We start from the raw sequence: 25759 nt of genomic DNA, 5'->3' as shown, positions 1-25759 counted from the left end.
TTTAGGAAGACTAAGCCTGCATTGCTCCGTCACTATTGATGGTGAGGACATGGATATGGTGAGGATCTACAAGTACCTGGGGGTGCAGCTGGATGACAGACTTGAGTGGAGCACCAACACAGAGGCTGTGTACAAGCAAGGCCAGAGTCGGGCCCCTTCCTGAGGGAGACTGAGGTTCTTCAGAGTATGCAGGTCTATCCTTCACATGCTCTATCAGTCTGTTGTCGCCAGTACAATCGCCTATGTGATGGTGTGCTGGGACAATGGCATCAACACGGGTGATGCCAACAGGCTCAATAAACTGATTAGAAAGGCTGGCTCTGTTATAGGAGTCAAACTGGACACACTGGAGGCTGTGGTAGAACAAAGGACCCGACAGAAAATCCTGGCAATTCTGGACAATGTTTCTCACCCTCTGCATGCCACCTTGGCTAAACAGAAGTGCACTTTTAGTAACAGGCTAAGACAACTGCGCTACTCCAAAGAGTGCTGTATGAGGTCATTCTTACACTCGGCCATTAACTCTATAAATGAGTCAACCTGCAGCCGGGAAAATGATGACCCCCCCCCTCCTATTAGACTGTTCGTGGTAACTGATTTTTTAAAAATTCTTTCTTACCCTCTTCTAATATTTACATCAGTGCACTTGTGATGCTACCGTGACACTGTAACTTCCTCTGGGATCAATAAATTATCTATCTAAAAACCACACTCAAGAGAAGACTGACAAACAGCCTATGTGCAAAGGAAGACAAACGGTACAAATAAATAAATAAGCAAGCAAGCAAAACAAAAACTAGACAGATGGATAAATAAATAAATAATGAGAATGGACATTGTGGGCTGTGGAATCAGTACAGATTTGTTGAGAGTGCAGTTACTTAAATAAATGATTTTGAAAACTATGGGTGGTCAAATGTTTTTGCTGTTGTTCCCTCACTGACAGCTTTGGAAAATCTACCATTAAATTTTGCAGATGGCTTGAAATTGCAGTAACAATATAGCATTTCAGAAGGAGTGATAGAGTAACTGCTGAGAAGTTGTCACAAAGACAGAGGAAGGCACAGCATGGGAACAGGCTCTATGATCTACTGAGTCCATGCTAGGCATAAACATCTTTCCCACATTTCCACTGAATGTTCCAGATGTTACCACTCACTGTCATGCTTAGGGGTAACTTCCAATAGTCAACCCACTTACCAATTTGCACACCTCCGAGATTCGAACAGACCCCTAGAGAAAGTCACATTGTCTTTGGGAAAACTTCTCATGGAGAGCACTGGAGGGTAGGACTTACCATAGGTCACTGGAGGATGTGAGGTACCAGCTAGCAGCACAACTGTGTTCTGCTTTCTCTAGTTTGACAGTCCACAGCCAGAGGATGGTTAAGGAACTGGCTATTTAGGTCTTGGTTGAGGAGGAATTTATTGACATACAGAGCAAGGTGTCTTTAGAATCCTTTGCTTTCAGGAGTGAGGTCAATGGATTATTGGACATGAAAGAAATCAGAGAATCTAAGAACAAGGGAGAAAGGAAAAAAAGTTAGATGGCTGTAGCAGTTTGCATGTTCTCCCTGTGACAGTAGTAGTTTCCTCTATGGGTCGGTGGGTTAATTGACCATGATTAATTCACCTGTGTGTGTAGGTGACTTGTAGAATCTGGAGGGTGTGGATGAGAATGTGGCTACAGCAAAAATAGGATTTTTATAGGATCGGTGTAAATGGGTGTTTGATTGTTGGAACAGATGAGTTAGATTGAAGGGTCTATTTCTATGCTGTGTGCCTCCAAGATTCAATGAATGGCAAAATGGAGTCTGCCACGATTTCAGCAGACCGAGGAGGAAGCTCCAGTAACTTAACGCCCAAGCTTGTTTTTATTTCTTATTTGCTTCGTCCAATACCCAGCAGTCATTTCTCATCAGCTGGTCAAACTTAGTTTTGTATCAGAAAATAGTAGGTTCAAGCTCCACTCCTAAAATTGGACACCAGCAAGTTTGACACCACAGTAAACATGTGAGAGAGTGCTGCATTTCACCAATGCTTTTTAAAAAAATCTAGTATCATCTTGAATTCACTCTATCTATTTGACCATAAATGGTCACGCATCTCCAACTCCGCCAGTTGCTCTTCTGCCCCTGTTTCGGGTGTTGTAGTTTACTGCACCAGGCTGTTGCTTCATGAATCATTCCTGCTCACTTGGTCTCTGAAGTAGCTTGGTTCACCAAGCTAGTCAGGCAATTGGTAAATTAGTAAGTTGGTTTATTATGTTCTTATTCAAATATCCAAGATGTGTTTATTATCAAAGTGTGCATGCTGTGTGCAACCCTGAGATTTGTCGTCTCATAGACTGCCGTGAAATATGTTCCAACGTACAGTGAAAAACTTGTATGCTGTCCATACAGATCAATTCATTGCAATGGTGCGTTGAAGTAGAACAGGGTAAAACAATGACAGAACACAGAATAAAGTGTTACAGTACAGATGAATTCCAATGCAGGTGAAGGTCAGAACAAGGTAGATTGTGTGGTCAAGTGTTCATTGCATACAGCTGGGCATAGGGAAATGGCTTTGGTTTACTGTCTTTGTTACATTCAAAGTTTAGGGTATATTTATTATCAAAGCATGAATGCACTATGCAACCTTGCGATTCATCTTCTAACAGGCAGCCATGAAACAAAGAAACCCAAAAGAACTCATTAAAAAAGACCATCAAACACCACAATGTGTAGAGAAAAGGTAAAAAATAAATCAGGCAAACAATAATTGAGAACAAATAGTGTTCTGAACTGAAGTCCACAAAGAGAGTCAAAAACCCATAGTTCGGCACCAAGCCAAGTAGTTATCAGGATACAGCCTATCCCTCACCTCTGGGCCCTGAAACTTTTACTTTTTCAATCTGGCCCAGTGCCTAAATTGTTCTCTAAACATTGGGTTCAGTTGCTTTGATCTGCTCTGGGGCCAGGACCCCACCACCTCAATTTGCTCTGTACCCAGCCTCTCTGATTCGGCCCAGCATTTAAATCGATAGAACCTTAGATCTTCCTTGCTCTTGGCAAGAGGTCCACTGCGTCACTTCAGTTCTGCCACATCAGTGGACCCCAACCTCCGGGCCGCGGGCCGATACATTGCCGCAAAGAATGCAGTGGTGTAGCGGTAGTCGGAACGCACCCAGCACATCTTTAAGAAAAAAGCTGAAATAAACAATTAATTAGGTGCCGCCTGGCACGTAAATGTCGGCCCAGATCAGAGTTTGATCTATCGCTGCACCACTGCATTCTTCGCGGCAATGTATTTGTCCATGGCCCAGAGGTTGGAGACCACTGTGTCACATCAAATTGCCTTGAAGTCGAAAGGGAAGTTGTAGACTATTGCTTGCAATGATCATTTGCCAGAAAAAGGGTGACTTACAAAATAGTTAGTTATTTTCCTTGTTTTATTGGCCACCAATCGGAAGTCACTGATATTCGAAGGAGCACATACCAATCCTCATAGAAGGATCAGAAGTGGAGAGAGTGAGCAGCATCAAGTTCCTCGGTGTCAAGATCTCTGAGGATCTAACCTGGTCCCAACATATCGATGTAGTTATAAAGAAGGCAAGACAGCGGCTATACTTTATTATGAAGAGATTTGGCATGTCAACAAATACACTCAAAAACTTCTATGCTGGTACCATGGAGAGCATTCTGACAGGCTGCATCATCGTCTGGTATGGAGGGGCTACTGCACAGGACCGAAAGAAGCTGCAGAAGGTTGTAAATCTTGTCAGTTCCATCTTGGGCACTAGCCTACAAAGTATCCAGGACACCTTTAGGGAGTAGTTTCTCAGAAAGGCAGTGTGCATTATTAAGGACCTCCAGCACCCAGGGCATGCCCTTTTCTCACAGCTCGATACAGAAGCCTGAAGACACACACTCAGCGACTCAAGAACAGCTTCTTCCCCTCTGCCACCCGATTCCTACTTGGACATTGAAGCTTTGGACACTACCTCACTTTTTTTAATATACAATATTTCTGTTTTTGCACAGTTTTAAAAATCTATTCAATATGCATAATTTGATTTACTTTGTTTGTTTATTATTTTGTTTTATTTTAATTATTATTATTTTTTTCTCTCTCTCTGCTAGATTATGCATTGCATTGAACTACTGCTGCTAACAAATTTCACGTCACATGTCGGTGATTACCTGACTGGCAGACCACAGTACGTGTGCTTGCAACTCTGTATGTCAGGTAGGGTGATCAGCCGCACTGGGGCTCCACAGGGGAATGTCTTGTCTCCCTTTCTCTTCACTATTTACACCTCAGACTTCAACTACTGCACAGAGTCTTGCCATCTTCAGAAGTTTTCTGATGACTCTGCCATAGTTGGATGCATCAGAAAGGGAGGTGAGGCTGAGTACAGGGCTATGGTAGGAAACTTTGTCACATGGTGTGAGCAGAATTATCTGCAGCTTAATGTGAAAAAGATTAAGGAGCTGGTGGTGGACCTGAGGAGGGCTAAGGCACTGGTGACCCCTGTTTTCATCCAGGGGGTCAGTGTGGACATGGTGGAGGATTACAAATACCTGGCTATACAAATTGACAATAAACTGGACTGGTCAAAGAACACTGAGGCCGTCTACAAGAAGGGTCAGGGTCGTCTCTATTTCCTGAGGAGACTGAGGTCCTTTAACATCTGTCGGACAATGCTGAGGATGTTCTATGAGTCTGTGATGGCCAGTGCTATCACGTTTGCTGTTGTGTGCTGGGGCAGCAGGCTGAGGGTAGCAGACACCAACAGAATCAACAAACTCATTCGTAAGGCCAGTGATGTTGTGGGGATGGAACTGGACTCTCTGACGGTGGTGTCTGAAAAGAGGATGCTGTCCAAGTTGCATGCCATCTTGGTCAATGTCTCCCATCCACTACATAATGTACTGGGTGGGCACAGGAGTACATTCAGCCAGAGACTCATTCCACCGAGATGCAACACAGAGCGTCACAGGAAGTCATTCCTGCCTGTGACCATCAAACTTTACAACTCCTCCCTTGGAGGGTCAGACACCCTGAGCCAATAGGCTGGTCCTGGACTAATTTCTTGGCATAATTTACATATTATTATTAATTATTTATGGTTTTTATATTGCTATATCTATACTCTATTCTTGGTTGGTGCAACTGTAACGAAACCCAATTTCCCTCGGGATCAATAAAGTATGACTATAACTATGACTATGTGATAATAAACCTGATTCTGATTCTGATTCTATCTTAAACCAGATATTCATCAGATGAACTTCTATTACCAAATCAGACACCAAATTTACTTGAACCACAACTCATGAATTGAAGCTTGAGAAGGCATCTAGTGGGATGGAAGAGGCCCCTGAGATTCAACTCAAGTAACTAAATAAAAATCTGCAGATTCAAATAAAGGCAAGTCCTGTGATGTTAACCATGATGTGGTAATCCATCTGGATCACTAATATCCTTCAGGGGAAGAATCCTACTATCCTTATCCCAGTGTGGCCTACATGTGACTACAGTCCGGCCTACAGTGTGCTTAATGCTTAACTGTCTCCTCTGTTCAAGAACAATTAAGGTTGGACAATAAATTCCAGAAGCACCAGCTGTGCCCATATCCTATGAATGATTAAATAAAAAAAGACTCAGATGTGATGAAATTTGATTCAACCCCAGGGTGGATTTGATTTACATTGCTTGCTGTTTAATGTCTGTGAAGTGGAAAGGATGTTACAAAAGTTACGAGTGTATCTCCATAAAAAGGTTAAGCCACTGAGGCATCGCAACGGGTTCAGGGCCTGAATGTTGATGAGCTTTTTTTCTGTCACTTCTGCCTTGGGAGCAACGAGTCCTCACGCCCCACTAATTTATATCTCCTCCTGCCCCTTTAAGTCTTTAACGCTCCTATTTCTTTTGGGTACCCCCTTGGGCTTTTACTCTCTCTTGACTTTTTCATCTCCAATCGCCGCCTGGACATCAGCCACAAGACCATAAGACCTAGGAGCAGAATTTGGCCATTCACCCCATCAAGTTGCTCTGCCATTCCATCATGGCTGACTTATTATCCCTCTTAACTCCATTCTCCTACCTTTTCCTCATAACCTTTGACATCCTTACTAACTGTGGACCTATCAACCTCGGCTTTAAATATACTCAATGACTTGGCTTCCACAGCTGTCTGTGGTGATGAATTTCACAGATTTACCACCCTCTTGTTAAAAGATATTCCTCTTCATCTCTCTCTTAATGAGATGGCCTTGAATTCTGAAGCTGTGCCCTCAGGTCCTAGATTCCCTCACTATTCCCCCATCTTCTCCATGTCCACTCCATCTAGGTCTTTCAATATTCAATAGGTTTTAATGAGATCCCTCCTTCATTCTTCTAAACTCCAGGAAGTACAGACTCTGAGCCATCAAACACTCCTCATATGTTAACCCTTTTATTCCAAATATTATTCTCGTGAACTTCCTGTGGGCCTTCTCCAATGCCAGCACATCTTTTCTTAGATAAGGGACCCACTGGTAGATTATTAGCTCCAATCTGCTTATTAAATTTGCTGATGATACTACGTTGATTGGCCTAATCTCAAATAATAAAGAGGCAGCCTACAGAGAAAAAGTCATCACCCTGACACAGTGGTGTCAAGAAAACAGCCTCTCCCTCAATGTCACAAAAACAAAGGAGCTGGTTGTGGACTACAGGAGGAATAGAGACAGGCTAACCCCTGTTAGACATCAATGGATCTGGGGTTGAGAGGGTGAACAGCTTTAAGTTCCTCGGCAAGTACATCACCAGGGATCTCACATGATCTGTACATACTGGCTGTGTGGTGAAAAAAGCACAACAGCGCCTCTTTCACCTCAGATGGTTAACAAAGTCTGGCATGAGTCCCCAGATCCTAAGGACTTTCTACAGGGGCACAATTGAGAGCATTTTGACTGGCTGCGTCACTGTTATGGGAGCTGTACTTCCGTCAATCTCAGGACACTGCGGACAGCCCAGCACACCTGTAGATGTGAACTTCTCACTATTCAGGACACTTACAAAAACAGGTGTGTAAAAAGGGCCCGAAGGATCATTGGGGACCCGAATCACCGCAACCACAAACTGTTCCAACTGTTACCATCCAGGAAATGGTACTGCAGCATAAAAGCCAGGACCAACAGCCTCCAGGACAGCTTCTTCCACCAGGCCATCAGACTGTTTAATTCATGCTGATACAATTGTATTTCTACATTATATCGACCGTCCTGTTGTACATACTATTTATTATTATGAAGAAGTTACACATTGCACATTTAGTCGGTGACATAACGTAAAAACGTAAAGACTTTTACTCTTCATGTATATGAAGGATGTAAGTAATAAAGTCAATTCAATTCAAATTCACTACTGCTCACAATATGGCGTTCTGACCAGTACCTTATAAAGCGACCAGTACCTTATAAAGCCTCAACTTTACATTTTTGCTTTTATACTCTAGTCCTCTCGAAATGAAACACCTTGACAGCTTCACTCTCTTGGCTTATTCCAGTTTCAGCTCCTCTGAACCCTCTCTCTGACAAACGTTCTGTGAGATCATCTCTTGGTGCTCCCCTCTGTAGTGGAGACACTGATGAGCTTTTATGAAAACTTCGCATGGCCTGTCCAATTTATATTAACCTAAAGATCTCTTAATTTTCTCAACTGTTTAGGTTAAAAGCCAATCAATATTGAAGTAAAAGCTTCTGTTAACTTGCAGATCAGGGAAATATTTGTGCAGTGATTGTAAATGAGTATTTGCCGTATTTGGAAGGAAAGTGGCTAGTTCTGAATTTTCTGTCAATGCACTTTTCCACTCTGTCACACCAGCAGCTACAGCCTCACCTTCCCTTTGATCTTTTATCATCAGACTGACCAAGTAACAACTTCAACAATTATCCTTTTGATTCCTTATTAGCTGGCATACAACTGGCATCCAGTTTTCTTTCCTGCGTAGCTCAGGGATCTGACATAAATCATTTTATCTTTATCCAACAAATTTTTAGTTTATATCTGTAGCACCATAATTAAAGCACCCCCACAAATTAGCATTGTCCGCTTAATTTTATCGACATAGAAACCATTTTCACGTTTACATTAAGTGGTGGATATACTCCTGTCCATCACAGGAAAAGCCCTGCCCACCATTGAGCACATCTACAAGGAGCCCTGCCACAGAAAACAGTATCCATCATCAAGGACCGCAACCACCCAGACCATGTTGTCTTCTCGCTGCTGCCATCAGGAAAGAGGTACAGAAGACTTAGGTCCCACACCAGCAGCTTCAGCAACAGTTATTACTCTTCAACCATCAGGCTCCTGAACCAGCATGGACATCTTTACTCACCACCACACCAAACTGATTCCACAATCTATGGACTCACTTCAAGGAGTCTGCAACTCATGTTGTCAGTATTATTTATTTAGGATTTTTTTTTTGGAAATTGCACAGTTTAGCTTATTTTGCCCATCTGTTGTTTGTTACTTTTTGTGCACAGCTTTTCATTGATTATATCGTATTTCTTTGCTCCACTGTGAATGCCTGCAAAGTCATGGATCACAGCTGACAGTATGGCGACATATAAGTACTTCGATAACAAATTTATTTTGGACATTGAACTTTGAAATTCCCTCTGGTTATGCCCTTCATTACTTCAGACATTTGATGAACATCTATTATCAAGCTGTGCTCCAAATTTATCTGATTTACCCTTAGCGAGTACCTCTTGGAATCTGTCTTTTTTATTTGTAATCAGTGCTGTTTCATTGACTCTGTTTGCTTACAGATTGTTTATCAATTTTCCATTAATCTCTAACCCCTGTATTGTGTCAACCAGTGCTGCCTTTCTCCATTACTGGTAAGAGTTATATTGGTTTCAATGCATGGGAATAAAGTAAATCAGAACCTTAACCTCGTCATTCAGTCACAAGGAAGATGCAAGTAAAGCATTAAAAACATTGAACATAGAACAGTACAGAACAGGAATATGGTATTCTGCCCACAAATTTTTATTTATTTATTGAGATACAACACAGAATAGGCCCTTCAAGCTGAGCTGCTAGGCAATCCCCCAATTTAATCCTGGCCTAATTGCAGGACAATTTACAATGGTTAATTAACTGACAAATCGGTACATCTTTGGACTGTCGGAGGAAATCAGAGCACCCGGAGGAAACCCCTGCAATTTCGGGGAGAACATACAAGCTCCTTATGGACAGCGATAGGAATTGAACCCGGGTCACTGGTACTATAAAGCACTGTGCTAACCATCATGCTACCAGGCCACTCATTGTGCCAAACCAGCTAAAAAGTAAATTTTAAAAAACCCAAAAACGAATCCTTCCTCCCTACACAATGTCCACATCTCTCCACCTTCCTCATATTCATGTGCCTATCTAAATGTTTTTTAAAAACCTCAATGTATTTTCCTCTGCCACTATACTAGACAGCGCATTCCAGGCATCCACCACTCTCTGAGTAAAACCCTTACCCCTCACAATCCCTTTGAACCTATCCCCTCTCATATTCAATGCATGCCCTCTGGGTAGTTGGACAAATATTTTAACTGAAGCTGGCACTTATTTTAATGGATCAAAATTTCAAAGCTGCTCAAGTAATTAAAGATACTTAAAACAGCTTTAAGTAGAAATAAAAACTTAGAAGTATTAATATAAGTCAAGGCGACTTGGACAAATAAATGAAGTTACCTTTTCCACAGGTTGAGATGAATGGGGCCATTATTTAGACACCAGCCATAAAGTTAAGTAAGATTTGACCTCTCTTCTGAACATGTCCTGAGTGGCCAGGTGGAGATGTGTCTCTACCAAAGGAGAGGTCAGGCACTCCTTCTCACTGCTAGCCTGCATGTCACTTGTTTTGCTCTCCCCCCCAGTTCAGGGCCACATGAAGCCATGGGAGCAGGTGGTGGATGGTCGTATGAGCAGCTGGTGCATGTCACAAGTCCTGGTTATGCAACCATTGACGTCAGACAGACAATCTCTGAAGAGTGTTTATGATGGCTGGTGTCACCCGCCTCGTAAAGACACCGCCGAGGAGAAGGTAAGGGCTAACCACTTCTGTGGAAAAATTTGCCAAGAATAATCATGGTCCTAGTCCATGATCGCCCACGTCATATGCCACAGCTCATAATAATGATAGTGACCAATATGTCAGTGTCCCAACTATGTGATCACCACTGCACCCAGTATGACCTTCAGTTCTGGACTTTCATGTTTGGCTGAGAACGTGTGCAAGTCTGAGTTGGGTTGAAGTTGGACATTGATATTACGTGGTAGTCTCCTGTGGACAATAGATATCAACATAACTGCATGAGGTGTGATTAATTTGAAGAGTACATCCCATAGCTAGAGACCATGAGGAGGCAGCTTGTGAGGTCAAGAGTCCATTTTAAGAGGTCCATTCAATAGTCTTGTAACAGTGGAATAGAGTCGATCTTTGTGCCTGATGGTATGTGCATTCTGATTTTCGTACCTTCTGCCCAATGGTGGTGGGGGGGGGTAGGAATGAATGTTGGGGGTGGGGGGGAAGAATGAATATCTGGGGTGGAAATGGTCTGATTACGCTGGCTGCTTTTCCAAGACAGCAAGAAGTATAGGTAGATGCTTGTCTTTCTGAATATTTCAAACACACTCTGCTTATAAACTAAAAATAATCTAGCTGGGAAAATGAGCTATTTTGGAATTGTGTATACTGTGCAGCTTTACATCGCAAGTCTATAAAACAAGCTTAACTGAAATATAACACCCAACTGGGTTGAAGAGATAGAACACTGGAATAATGCTCCTGTGTCCTTTGAACTCCAATTATCCCTGAGGAACAGTTTGCTTTGGTGAACTGTTTTTAGTATTTTTTGAGAAGAGTTGGAGTAGTGTTTTTAACAATCTCCTTCCAACCCATTGCAAGTTAAAAATACCTCAATGCTTTGGAACGTTAGTGAAAAGAAACATGCACACAAAATCACAGTAGGGGATAACACAACATATAACTGTAATACAAAGGCACTTGGATTCACATTTAAATAGACAAATGCTATTTATAATCAAAGATCGTAATTAAATCAAAGGAAAGATGCCATTTGATTCTTTGATTTCATGTCTCATGTAGTAAACAGGTCATTCTTTATCAGTGAATATTCCAGTAGTTATAGTACAATGGTTTCTGTATTTTTCCAGAAGCTTCTTAGTTTTGAACCCACTTGAATCTGGATATTTTATAGGTTATTGTTATCATATAGATTTGTTTTCTCTAGTCTAAGATATCAGTGACTACTTTTTCTTTTTCTCTCTGTTTGTCTCGGTTCATTCTTTGTAAACACTTTGTAACACTTATTAAAATGGATGGAAGTAACAAGTTCTGTGCCTCGTTCCTGACTTACGAGGATCCCTTGGATCACAAAAACTCCTGGATCCAACATGAATTAAAATGAGAATCCACCTTCTCTCTTGGATATGTGCAGGAGATCCCTGGCACTAATTTGATGAAGAATGGATGAGTTCTGGAAGTGTCCTTGTCAACACTCATCTCCCAGTGAATGATGAGATGATCTGGAGTGCAGATACATTTAGTGGCCACTTTATTAGGTACTTCTGGTACCTAATAAAGATATCAGTGAGTGTATATTCATTGTCTTCTGTTGCTGTGGCCCATCCACATCAAGACATGTACTGTTGTGCATCCAGGGGTGCTCTTTTGCACACCTCTGTTGTAATGTTTGGCTATTTATGTTACTGTCACCTTCTTGTCAGCTTAAACAATTCTGGCCATTCTCCTCTCACCTCTTTCATTAACAAGGCATCTTCACCTACAGAACTGCTGGTCACTCGGTGGTTTTTTTTGTTTTTTTTTTGCACCATTCTCTGTAAACTCTAGAGAATGTTATGCCTGAAGATGCCAGGAGATCAGCAGTTTCTGAGATACTCAAACCACCCCATCTGGCACCAACAATCATTCCACAGTGAAAATCACTTAAATCACATTTTTTCCCTATTCTGATAGTTAGTCCGCACAAATGAACCTCCTGACCAGGTCTGCATGCTTTTATACAGATCTACTGCCATGTGATTGGCTGATTAGATATTTGCATCAATGAGTAGGTGGGCAGGTGTCCCTAATAAAGTGGACACTGAATATACTTTCATCATAAGTTTACTTTGAACTTTGAATCAGGTTTACTAACATTGTCATTTGAAATGAAATCTGTTGCATCAGCAGAGTGCAGCAGCAGTACAGGGCAAGGCTCGAAAAATTCTTAGCTATGCACACAAATTTCTGCAGGAACTCAGCAGGTCAGGCAACATCTATGAAACTCTAGAGACTGTTGATGTTGTTGAGACAGGAGATCAGCGGTTTCTGAGATACTCAAATCACCCCATCTGGCACCGACACTCATTCCACAGTCAAAATCACCTAGATCACATTTCTTCCCCACTGTGACATTTGGTTTGAACAACGACTGAACCCCTTGACCATGTCTGTATGCTTTTATTCAGGTCTACAGGTGTACCTAATAACGTGTAGAAGAACAGTTATCTTTGAGTTGCATCTATGTAAGTTAAATCCTGAGCTTGGATGTTGTTAGTAAGGACTGTGCCCATTCTCTTAGTGATTGTGGAGGCTTACTCTGTGTAGTCCAGTTTCTTCCCATATCCCAATGATATGTAGGTTCATAAATTAATTGGTTGCTGTAAATTGCTCCAAGTGTGTAGGTGACAAATGCTGGTGATGGTTTATTGAGAGAATTTAGGGGAATTTAGATTTAATGGCGTTAATGTGAATGGGAGGAGAGAGAGATTAACTTAAGTGGGGGAATTGGTGGTTGATATGGACTCCCTTTGACACGAACCTGTTTCTGCACTAGGTTATTATTACTGGAATTGCTAGTTGTGGAAACTTGTAGTATTAATGGCATAGCTAGTTGTGGCTGCTACATTTTCCTACAGTCATACAGCATGGAAACTGGCCCTTTGGCCCAACTCATCCATGCTGACCAAAATGCCCATGTTTGGACTCGTATCCTTCTAAACCTTTCCAGTCCATATGGTGGTGACCTGTGGAATTCTCCACTCACAGAGAACAGTAGAGGGTAAGTTAAGTATATTCACAAAGGAAATCGATATATTTGATGCTAAGTGTATCAGCAGATATAGGGAGAAGGTGGGAATGGGATTCTAATCAGCCATGACTATGTTGAATGATGGAACAGGTCCACAGGCTACATCGGCCCCTACACTCCTTGTTTGTGTGTTTGCATGTCTTCTGGCTGCAACTTGCTAATGTATTCCACATGACAGCAGTGCTACCTTAAACACTGGATTGAAATAATAATTGCAAGTGCGAGGAACATCAGGGAGTTTCTGCGCACACCATAGGCGCTGGAACCCTGAAGGTGGGTCATCGCAACCCTGAATGGTTTTGTGCTTTCTGTAGTCACAAATGGCTCCAAGGCAGGAAGGCTGGAATGTCAGTGGGATTCCATGCAGTCTAAATAATGTTACAAAAATAGAAAGCTGGAACACGAGAGAAAACTAGCAAATATGTTAATGACAAATGGTAAGACTGTGTAAAAAAAGATTAACTAAAATAAATATCGGTTCCTTCGGGGATGACACTGGGGAAGTATTTGTGGGAAACAGAAAAGAGATTCTAAATAATTATTTTGGATTGGTCTTCATGGTACAAAACGCTAAATGCATCTCAATAATAAGGAAACAGAATAAACAGGCACATGAATAGGCACTTAGGCTCACAACTTCTCTGAGAATGCGATGCCAAATTATACTCACCCCTTCTGCCTACACATGATTGTTATCCCAAAATTCTCTTCATATTAATGTGCTTATTTAAAGGCTTTCGAAATGTCACTGTTGTATTTCCTTCTACTATTGCACCTAATTGCCTATTCTTGACACCTGCTGAACTTGCCCTGCATATCTCCTTCAAAAATTCTCCCTTTCATCTAACTTTATAAACTTCTATTAGGCTTCCCTTCAGGCTCTACCCTATAACATAAATTCTGAGGATGGAAATTGTGAAATGCCTCTACGAGCGAGGGTGTCAAGAGTTAGGCGTCTGCAGTGTTGTGGAAGAGCCTTAGGCACAAGTATATAGCTAGGGTGTCCTGGGCTCTTGTACAGTACTGTGTTTGTCAACATGGAGTGGAGAGAAAGCTTGTGAATCTGGCTATTGGGAGGAGTGCTGTGGGAGGGGGATGCAGTCACATCCAGCCCCGAGATAGCAGGCAAGGTCATTTGATTCAAAACAATTGGTTTATTGATCATTACAGAATGTCCCTCCCTTTCCCCTCCTCTCTTCCCAACCGTGATTCCCCTCTCACTCAGAATCCCTCAGAATCCTGTTTATCTCACTCAGATTCCCTCAGAATCATGTTTATCATCATTCACATATGTCATGAATTGCTTTTTATGTGGCAGCAGTACACGTGCAATATATAAAATTACTACAATACTGTTCAAAAGCCTTTGGGACCCTAGCTATATATATATATATATATATATGTGCTTGAGACTTTTTTGCACAGTATTATACCTTCAAAATAAAGGGTCATAATTTTCAGAGAGAGATGAGGAAGAATACTTTTTTCTTTTCTCTCAAAGAGTCATAATCTTTGAAATTTTCTCCCCAAGAGAGCTGCAGGGGTAGAGGTTGAGAAGGGAGTCAAGTGGTACAGGAAGAAAGTGCAAAGTGGTGTTGCGACCGAGATTGGATCCGCCATGATTTGATTGAATGGTGGAGCTGCCTAATGGGGTCAGCTGGTGTGCTCCTGCCTCCTATGGGTGCATGAGGCAGAGAGATTTATTGAAGAGAATGTGGCAGTGAAAGACAGATTAACTGGGTCTATGATCAAATTTGAGAAGCGAAACACAATCCATTGTCAAGTGGAGACAAAAGAGACTGCAGATGCTGAAACAACATTCAAGATGCTGGGAGAACTCAGCAGGTTGGGCAGCATCAATGGAGGGAAACAGAGAGTTGACATTTCAGTTGAAATCATGTTCAGATGAAGGATCTTGACCCAAAATGTCATCAGTTTATTTCCCTCCACAGATGCTGCCTGACAAATTGAGTTCATCCTACCTTCATCCCACATCTCATAGAAACATAGAAACATTATCTCGTGTGATAATAGAAGATAAGTTGGGTAAATGGGGTTGAGAACAGTATTGTGGTGCACACTCTGGATAGAACAAAATCTGAGAGTTTTATCATCATCATCATTATCATTATATGCCATGTTGTAAGACATAGACAATCACGGTCTCTTATCCATGATTGTACTTGGCAAACTTTCTACAGGAGTGGTTTACCATTACCTTCTTCCGGGCATTGCCTTTACAAGACGGGTGACCCCAGCAGGTACCAATACTCTTCAGAGATTGTCTATCTGGTGTCAGTGGTCGCATAAACAGGATTTACAATATGCTCCAGCTGCTCATACGACCATCCAGCGCCTGTTCCCATGGCTTCAAGTGACCCTGATCAGGTGCTACACTGTCACTATTGGCAACCTGCAGGCTAGTGGAGGGAAGGAGAGCTTTACGCCTCCTTTGGTAGGTTGGTTAAGAATGAGGGTTTCCCTTCTGGAGAGCACAGTAGTGCAGTTAGCATAACATTATTACAGCGCCAGGAACCCAGGTTCGATTCCGCCGCTGTCTGTAAGAAATCTATATATTTTCCCTGTTACCGCATGAATTTCCTCTGGGTGTTCTGGTTTCCTTCTACAATCTAAAAGATGTGTTGGATCATTGGCAAAACGGTTGCAACTGGGGGCACGGTCTCATTGGGACAGAAGGGCCTGTTACCAAGCTGTATCTCTGAGAAATAGATTGACAGATATATAGAGACATAGATAGATAGAGAGGGAGATGGATAGAGAAATAGATAAATAGATAGATAGTGAGAGAGAGTGAGAGATAGAGAGATAGATTAGTTTAGATTATTAGATTATGAGGACACGCAGTCCTCTTTTATTGTCATTTAGTAATACATGCATTAAGAAATGATACAATGTTCCTCCAGTGTGATATTACAGAAACACAAGACAAACCAAGACTAAAAAACTGAAAAAAACCACATAATTATAACATACAGTTACAACAGTGCAAAGCAATACCATAATTTGATAAAGAACAGACCATGGGCACGGTAAAAAAAAGTCTCAAAGTCTCTTGAAAGTCCAATCATCTCACGCAGATGGTAGAAGGAAGAAAACTCTCCCTCCCATGAACCTCCAGCGCCGCAAACTTGCCGATGCAGCACCCTGGAAGCACCCGACCACAGCCGATTCTTGAGTCTGTCTGAAAACTTTGAGCCTCTGACCAGCCCTTCGGCACCGAGCACCGAGCATCATCTCTGCCGAGCGCTTCGACCCCGGCCCCAGCCACCAAGCAATAGGCAAAGCCGAGGATTTGGGGCCTTCCCCTCCGGAGATTCTCGATCGCACAGTAGCAGCAGCAGTGAAGCAGGCATTTCAGAAGTTTCTCCAGATGTTCCTCTGTACTTCTCACGGCTGTCTCCATCAAATCAGGATTGTGCACGGTACCTACTTAACAAATACCAATATCATTCCGGAGTGGCCGTGCACGCTGCGTTGTGCCGCCATCTTCTCCTCCCCTCGTAATGATAGATAGATAATGAGAGAGAGATAGATAGAGAGTTAGATAGATAGAGAGAGAGAGATATAGATATATATATAGAGAGAGATAGATATATGGATAGAGGTCTACACAGTTAGACAGATAGGTAGATAGAAAGCCAGATAGGTACACAGAAAGACAGATAGATAGATAGATAGACAGGTAGAATAATAGTTACATAGAAAGATTTATAGATAGCACTACCATGCAATTTGTTGTGGGTTCGCATGTGGATAATTAGTTCAATACTTGACCTAGTGAACAGTGTCTCCAATAATACAGTGTTCATTGAGTTCTGCACTGGATGCCAGTCTAAGTATATGGACTATTGAACCTTGGTGACAACCGAACCATAGTTAAGAGTCCTCACCTTCAGCACAGGAGTGAAGAAAGCTAGGTAAATAAATCATGAGCTGTTTGACTAATAAACCACAAAGAATCACAGATCTTCTCAATTTAAAATAGCAGCAGTATGCAAATATGTATGGAAGAGAAAGGGGGAATGAGTTTTGCATTTTTATGTCTTTGTAACATTGCGAAGTGCTGAATATACAGTGAACTAAATTGAACAGTGGGTAAATGTATCTGTAATGTAGCTATAACTCAAAGCATTTTTCCGAACCTGAATGCTTTTTAATGAGCACGATGCTCTGCTAAAGAGAGGGAGTATCAACAGAAATCAATTTCTGTAACGGAAGTAGGCATGTTCTTTCTGATATTTCTTTTTTTAACCATATTAATAGAACACTGGAATTCTTACTAGGCCAGTGATTCCGAGACTTGACTAACAAGCTGAGAGGATAACGCACAACACACCAGAGGAAGTCAACATAGAAAACATAGAGAACCTACAGCACAACACAGGCTCTTCGGCCCACAAGGCTGTGCCAGACATGTCCTTACCTGAGAAATTACCTAGGGTTACCCATAGCCCTCTATTTTTCTGTGCTCCATGTACCTGTCCAGGAGTCCCTTAAAAGATTCCATCGTATCCGCCTCCACCACCGTCGCCAGCAGCCCATTCCACGCACTCACCACCCTCTGCGCAAAAAAACTTACCCCTGATTCTCCTCTGTACTTACTTCCAAGCACCTTAAAACTATGCACTCTCGTGATAGCCTCTGACTATCCACATGATCAATGCCTCTCATCATCTTATACACCTCTTTCAAGTCACCTCTCATCCTCCGTCGCTCGACAGCATCTACGGAGATGGGGGTTGGAATTGGACAGTTGATGTTTTGGGCCGAGACCCTTTGTCTAGACTGGTCATGATGAAGGGTGCAAAGGAACCATTATCTGCTCCAGATGAAACAACTACAGCCAAATCATCATCTGTCCATTTCTCTCCATAGATGCTGCCCGAGCTATGGAATTCTTCCAGTGCTTCGTGTGTTGCTCCAGATTTCAGCAACTGCAATCTCTCAAGTCTCTAAAGAGCTGATGAGATTTTAAAATAATAAACAGAAACTGCTGGAAACACTCAGCAGGTCAGGCAGCATCCATGGAAACAGAAGCAAAGATAACATTGCAGCTCGAACTGAATAGTTAACTTTGTTTCTCTTTCCCCGGGAGCTGCCTGAACTACTGCTTGTTTCCTCAACCACTGCTTGTTTCCTCAACCCTCCCCTCCTGCCAGATTCATTCATCTTCAGCCCTTTACCATCTCCACCTATCACCTCTCAGCTTCTTAATTCATTCCCCCCTCCCCCACCCACCTACCTTCCCTTTTACCTGGCCTCACCTATCCCCTTCCAGTTTGTACTCTTTCTTCTCCTCCCACCTCCTTTTTCTGACTTCTTCCCCCTTCCTTTTGCAGTCCCAATGAAGGATCCTGGCCCAAAACATTGACTCTTTATTCCTCTCCGTAGGTGCTGCCTGACCTTCTGAGTTCCCCAGCATTTTGTATGTGTGTGTGTGTCACGCTGGATCTGCCCTCCAAGAGGACCACGACCTTGCCATGGTTTGGAGGTTTAGAGGCCTCAATGACTTGGAGAGCTATGCTGGCTGAAGTCAGGGCTTAATGCTTTGGCTCTTGGTAGGATCACCTGTGCCAAACAGGTCGAAGGGTCAGACTAAGGGTGGTCTACCAGTCCTCAGGTTCAGGGGGCTCAGCTCACAGATAACAAACCTGACTGGTAAAACAAGGTTGTTACAGAAACAGCAATGAAGAATCCTTCTACATCTGAGTGGCCAAGGACAGGCAGGGATGGAGGTCCTTCACTGCTGCCCTGAACACCAGTGGCAAAATGGGCAGTAAGTAGTAAGTACTCTAGATCTGCTGAAGCTCTTGTGTTTATGACTGTTTCCAGCATCTTGTGTTTTTATTTCAGGTTTGCAGTTTCCTTTTTATTTTCTCATGCAAAGATTTGTCTATTTTTTGTTCTCAAAAGAAAATTTGGGTTGACTACAAACTGCCCTCTTCAATGTCCCAGCCGTATTTAACAAAAAACTGGGATCTTGCAGCTTGCAGATGAGGCAACGGTATCTGCAATGATGTAAATCCACAGACATATTTAGGGGAAGAAACTCAGGAGACCATCAGCTTTAAAAGATGAAACTTCTGATATTTTTGTACAATGTTCATTCTTCTCCAAGCAATGTGTTTTCACCCACAGAACCTCCTGGCTTCATCTTTTGATTCCTTATTCCCAGTTGCTTACACGGGTATTGTTCCACTTGACTCCAATCCCATGGGTGTCCCACTTTAAACACCACCTCGGTGACATCAGGATTACACAAGAAAGACTCTCTTCAGCTCTTGAAGACATTTGAAGAACTCAGTGAGACTGGATACTGGTGCCAGAGGAAGACTGGAGAAATGCCAACCAGCTAGCTGTGCACTAGGCTAAGTGCAAGGGGTTTTATAAACAAAGTAATTATCAATAATTAAGCCTAATTAAATTATGACAATTAACATCAGGTTGAACTCGCAAATTTATGGAAGGTGGATTCAGACCATGGTCAAATAACCTTCACACACCCAGTGATTGTGCATGAGGCAGATTCTAAATATGTTACAAAGAATCATTCTCAATTTAATGTGGTAATGACAGTACTGTATGTTCTTTCTGATTGGTACCCTGAACTGAGTGCTCAGACTTTCCCTCTCACCAGCAGTCTTGAGGTCTCAGACTGATGTAAGGCATTCATAAAATTTTTTAAATGAATGGTTCATATCATCGTACGCCAAAATCATCATCCCTATTATGATCATTAACTAGTTTCAACCTAAGCTTTATTTTAAAATTTCACATACTTCAAAAGAATTGCTTTTCCATTATTTTATTTGTGGGTCATGAATTCTGCAATGTCCGTGGTAATTGCATTACCTCTGGCGTCTATAATTTACCTTACTGCCTGGTACACCGCTGGCATTTAGGGCAGCATTGAAGGTCCCCCATCTCTGTCCGTCCATACCATCGCACACAGATATAAAAGGATTCTTCATTCCTATTTCCGCAACAATCTTTTTGTGACCTATCAGGGTTGTTAGCCCTGAGCTGCAACCTTGAACCTGGAGGACTGGTAGACCAATCTCAGTCGGGCCTCTATCCTTTGACATGTTTGGCATGGGTGACCCTACTAAGAGCCAAAGCACAAGGCCCTGACTCCAGCCAACATAGCTGTCTGGGCCATTGAAGCACATAAACCTCGAAACCGTATGACAAGGTTGTGATCTTTTTGGAGGATTCTTGCCCTCAGTGGCTTAAAATGACCTCCAAAAGTTCCTGTTTTGCTTCACTTTCCTTCTTTAAAATGCTCCCCAAACCCTCTGTTCTAATCAAAATTTTGGTCATATGTCCTAATGCCTCATAATGCAGCAGAGCATCAAATTTACTAGTTGGGAATGGGAATGCTCTGAGAACCAGCACAGACTATGTGGATCAAGTAGCCTCATTCTATGTTGAAAGTAGATATGAAAATAAATGCAAAAATTCTGTTAAAATTATTCAATGAAGACATCTTGCCATGCTTACAGATTCACATGAAAATGTTATTGTAAGTAAGGCAAAAAAACTCTACCTTCATTGAAGAATTTATTACAGGCTGCCCCTATTAAGGAAAACTTTCACTGATATAATCCCTTTCTAATCCTTGGGATGTTCTGTGGCCCTTTGTAGCAAAGGTCCGGAGAGGCAAACTCAGCCATTGCTTCTTTGAAGACAAATTCAATTATTACTTTATGCTCAGGAAGGTTTTGAAAACAGCAATGCAATGAATAACTCACTAATCTTATTTAAGAACTCTTTGTTTTATTTTCAAAGGACTGCCATAGATTTGTTAATTAATCTGAGGAGCAGATTATGCCTCTGTTAATATTCAGTACTTGCAATGATGCAAAAGTTAAGGAGTTGAACCTACAGCCTAATTATTTGGCTGCTACCCAATGTATTGATGATGGCTGGGCTCACCCATCTTATAAAGACACTGCTCAGAGGAAGGCAATGATGAACCGTCTCCGTGGAAAAATTTGCCAAGAACAATCATGGTCATAGAAAGACCATAATCGCCCACATCAGACGACACATCACAAACTGATAGTGGCGACTACCCAATGAGGCAAGTTGACAAGTTGGCTATTTCCACTAAAGGGTTATTTTTAAAATGGAATAGAGACGCAAACATCATGCTGCTCCTGACAAGACTACTCTGATTCACTTAAGCCTTGTCAGTTGCAGTTGTACGGCTCGGTATTAGTGATGAAGTTGCAATGCTACTTTGGGACTTGTGAATAAAAGGGAAAGTAACAAGCACTCATTTATTCAAGGACTGAATACCTTTTAATTTAAATTGAATGGAGGGAAGTTTAGGGGAAATATTAGAGAGCGGTGGCAAGCCTGGGACTCCTGCTGGAGGTGGTGGTAGAGGCTGATACGTCTGGGATATTTAGGAGACTGTTAAATTTGCAAATGAATGTGGAAAAGTGGGAGGTTATGGGCTGTCTAGGAGGAAGGGGTTAGATTGATTGTGGAGTAAGCTTACGTAAGGTCAGGACAACACAGCAGGCTCAAGGTCCTGTACTGTGCTATACTTGTTCTACCTCAGAAAAAAGTGTTATATTGAGAAAATAAGAGACTTCAGATCAACACACTCAAAATGCTGGAGGAACTCAGCAGGTCAGGCAGCATCTATGGAAATGGACTTCAGATGCTAGAATTTGGAGGAAGAAAGAACTGAAGGCATAAAGAATTTGCGGGTCAAGCAGCAGCAGTGGGGGCAACAGGTGTAAGTTGACATTTCAGGTTGAGATCTGGCAACAGGACTGAGAGGGAAGAGGAAAGATTGCTAGCACAAAGCAATGGTGGTGATGGGACGGGAGGAGGTTGGGATAAAAGTTGCTGGTTGATAGGTTGAGCCTGATGGGGAGGAGAGGAAGGACATAACTGAGCAGTGAGCACTCTTCTGTTAGTAAGAAAGATGCAACTAAGTATGCAAGGACATCCCAATATCAAACCATCTATTAAGTCCCAGTATAGAGGGACAAAATACAGCCAGCGAGTCCCCTGGGAGGTTGGCCTTTAATCTTGATGAATGGGGTATGAAGGCAAGGAAGCAGATGCTTTAGTTTTATTGAGCCCTGCCCCGAATCCATCTGGAGAACTGTATTTCATTGTAACACTCTACCTCAAGCAGGATATTTTGCCCTTGCTTAGCTACAGTACAAACTCAGTTGTTCATTCCTAAGGCTTGGAAAATCATGTATTAATTTGACTTTTTGCCCACCATGCATATTTTTCCCCCAAGCAGAATAGATTCACCCATGCTGCCTCCCTGTGATTCTGCCTCCTTACTTCGAGAGCTGTCTAATAATTAGAACTGCAGCAGCATGGGACTGAAGAGTACAGAAGTGGGCCTTTCAGCCCATCGTGTCCAAACTGACCTTTTTGCTTGGTTTATGGCAACACTACTTGTCCATACGAGGTCTGTTTCCTTCTATTCTTTGCCAATTCAAACGCTGGTCTGAAAGCCTCCGAACTACGTTTATTCTGACAATGAGTTGGTGGGTCAGACACCCTGAGCCGATAGGCTGGTCCTGGACTTATTTCACAATTTACTGGCATAATTACATACTACTATTTAACTATTTATGGTTCTATTACTATTTATTATTTATGGTGCAACTGTAACGAAAACCAGTTTCCCCCGGGATCAATAAAGTTTGACTATGACTATGATTATGACTATGAGTTTCAGATATCAACTAGTCTCTGTGAGAAAAGAACTTTCTTCTCAAATCCTCCTTTAAAATTCCTTTCCCTCAGTTTAAACCAATTCCCTTTAATGTGGAGTCATAGTTTTACCAGTATCTTTACTTTCTTAGAAGGTTAAGGGGTTCAGCTTGTCACCAGTCACTCTCACGAACTTCTACAGATGAACTGTCGAGAGTAACTTGACCGGTTGCATCACAGCCTGGTACAGTAATTTGAATTTATAGAAGGTACAAAGCTGCAGAGTGTGGCGGATTCAGCCCACCACATCATGGCACGTTCCACCCTACCTTCCACAGGAAGCACTACCACAAGAAGGCAACATCCATCATCAAAAATCCCCACCATCTGGGCCATGCATCTTTTCATAGCTACCACCAGGCAGGAGGTATAGAAGCCTGATGTCCCACACCACAGTGCTCAAGAACAGTTACTTCAACCACTCAGTTCTTGAACCATCTGGGACAGCCTTAAACACTACAGTTCAGCAACACCATGACCACTTTGATCCCTTTGCATTAGAATAGACTTTATTTTATTCAGATTGTGTTTTTTCCTGTAAATATGCATATTTACCTTTTCCTTGTGAACGTTGCTTTTATGGTCCTCTGGCTCTGATCCTGCTGCAAGTATTATTTTCAATGCACCTGTGGATATATTATACTTGTGTCTGTGGCAATGAACCATGTAGACCATTGCTTCTTTTGAATATATCAAGAAAATGTTTAATTTAAAAAACTATTTATGAAAAAAACATTTCTTAGACAAATACACAGCACAGGTTGTGTATAAAAGGTCAATAATTATTTTCTGTGGGCACGTGGCCAAGTGGTTAAGGCATTCGACTAGCGATCTGAAGGTCGAGAGTTCGAGCCCCAACCGAGGCAGCGTGTTGTGTCCTTGAGCAAGGCACTTAACCACATAGAGCTCTGCGACGACACCGGCGCCAAGCTGTGTCGGCCCTTGCCCTTCCCTTGGACAACATCGGTCTCATGGAGAGGGGAGACTTGCAGCATGGGCAACTGCTGGTCTTCCATACAGCCTTGCCCAGGCCTGCGCCCTGGAGAGTAAAGACTTTCCAGGCGCAGATCCATGGTCTCGCAAGACTAACAGATGCCTTTAATTATTTTGTGTGAGGACTTTGGAAGTGAAATATTCTATTGTACATAGATCTTAAAAATCCTCCTCAATTCTCAAGCATTGAGAGGTATGCAGAGGAGTACAAGTGAGTCACAGAGATCACTTGTAGGGGAGGGTTAAGTATCAGTTGAGAGGAGACCAGTCTTGTGGATCATTAGGAAGAGATGGCTGAGTTTGACACTTAGGGTGAGACATAGTCTCAGCATCATTGAATCATAGTTTTGCATGGACCAGATGGGGCGAAGTACCTATTTTTCTATTGTACTGCCTCGTCCTACCTACCCCCACCTAGTCCAGAGCTTTCCATACCCTTCCCATCCATGTACTTATTCAAACTTCCCTTAAATTTTCATTCCAACCCACTTCCACCACTTCTGCTGACAGCTGGCTCCACACTTGCACCATCCTCTGAGTGAAGAAGTTCTCCCTCAGGTTCCTTAAATATTTCATCTTTCACCCTTAACCTATAACTTCTAGTTCTAATTTCACCCAGCCTCAGTGGAAAAAAGCCTGCTTCCATTAATTCTATCAATACCACTCATAATGTTGTAAACCTCTATCAAATATGCACTCATTCACTTGCACTGCAGGGAGTAAAGTATGGACACATTCAACTTTCCCCTATAATGCAGGTTCTCAATTCACAGCAACATCCTCGTAAATTTTCTCTGTATTCTTTCCATCTTATTGATATCTTTCCAGTAGGTAGGTGACCAAATCTAACACGATACATCAATTTGGCTTCACCAATGTATTACGAGGGGTGATTGATAAGTTTGTGGCCCATGGTAGAAGGAGTCAATTTCAGAAAACCCAGCACATTTATTTTTTAAACATAGTCCCCTCCTACATTTACACACTTAGTCCAGTGGTCGTGGAGCATACGGATCACTTCTTTGTAGAAGTCGGTGTCTTGGACCTCCAGAAAGTGGTCCACAGCAGGGGTGATTGATAAGTTCGCGGCCTAAAGTAGAAGGTGATAAGTTACACAGCTCTCGTTACATGCACGTGCAGTTCAACTCTTTGAGTGATTATGCAGAAAGTTTGAAGTTAATAACTCATCTCCTTCTACCTAGACAACAAACTTATCAATCACCCCTGCTGTGGAGCACTTTCTGGAGGTCCAAGATGCTGACGTCTGCAAAGAAGGGATCCGTTTGCTCCACGACCACTGGACTAAGTGTGTAAATGTAGGAGGGGACTATGTTGAAAAATAAATGTGCTAGGTTTTTAAAAATTGACTCCTTCTACCCTAGGCCACGAACTTATCAATCACCCCTCGTCTACAACTTCAATGTAACATCCCAACTCGTGTACTCAGTACTTTGATTTATGAAGGCCAATGTGCCAAAAGCTTTGTTTAGGACCCCTTCACCCTGTTTCATCACTTCCATGGATCAATGGATCTGCATTCCCAGATTCCTCTATTCCATCACAGTGGTCCAAATGATTATGGCCCTCGCAGCCAATTGGAACTGATTTGCCAAGATAGAGATCACAGGGAGCAGTGTGGAGGTTGGCTGCCTCCCAAGGCAACACTGCTGGGAGTGTTCAGTTGGGTTATAACTTAATGTTCACCTAGCAGAAACTGGTTCCCAGCCCCATCGTCTAAAAACTGTTAGTTTAAGCCAAAGGAATCTCATTTGTCGTGTGATTACTTGCTTCTGCATGAGTACCTCATCTGATCTGAAGGCCATGGCTTGTGACAAA

General features: G+C 42.3%; 1 long non-coding RNA gene across 1 annotated transcript; it reads right to left on the bottom strand.

The window, feature by feature from the left end:
• Positions 1-1380: 1380 nt before the first annotated feature.
• LOC134350280 (uncharacterized) lies at positions 1381-25759 on the bottom strand. Its single transcript, XR_010018861.1, has 3 exons — positions 25726-25759; positions 23486-23556; positions 1381-1514 (listed from the first exon to the last, which is right to left on the bottom strand). It is a non-coding gene; the product is annotated as an uncharacterized LOC134350280 (long non-coding RNA).

The sequence above is a fragment of the Mobula hypostoma genome, chromosome 8 (assembly GCF_963921235.1).
Source record: "Mobula hypostoma chromosome 8, sMobHyp1.1, whole genome shotgun sequence".
Classification (NCBI taxonomy): domain Eukaryota; kingdom Metazoa; phylum Chordata; class Chondrichthyes; order Myliobatiformes; family Myliobatidae; genus Mobula; species Mobula hypostoma.
The sequence above is the reverse complement of the archived record's forward strand: the minus strand, read 5'-3'. Positions and strand labels throughout refer to the sequence as shown.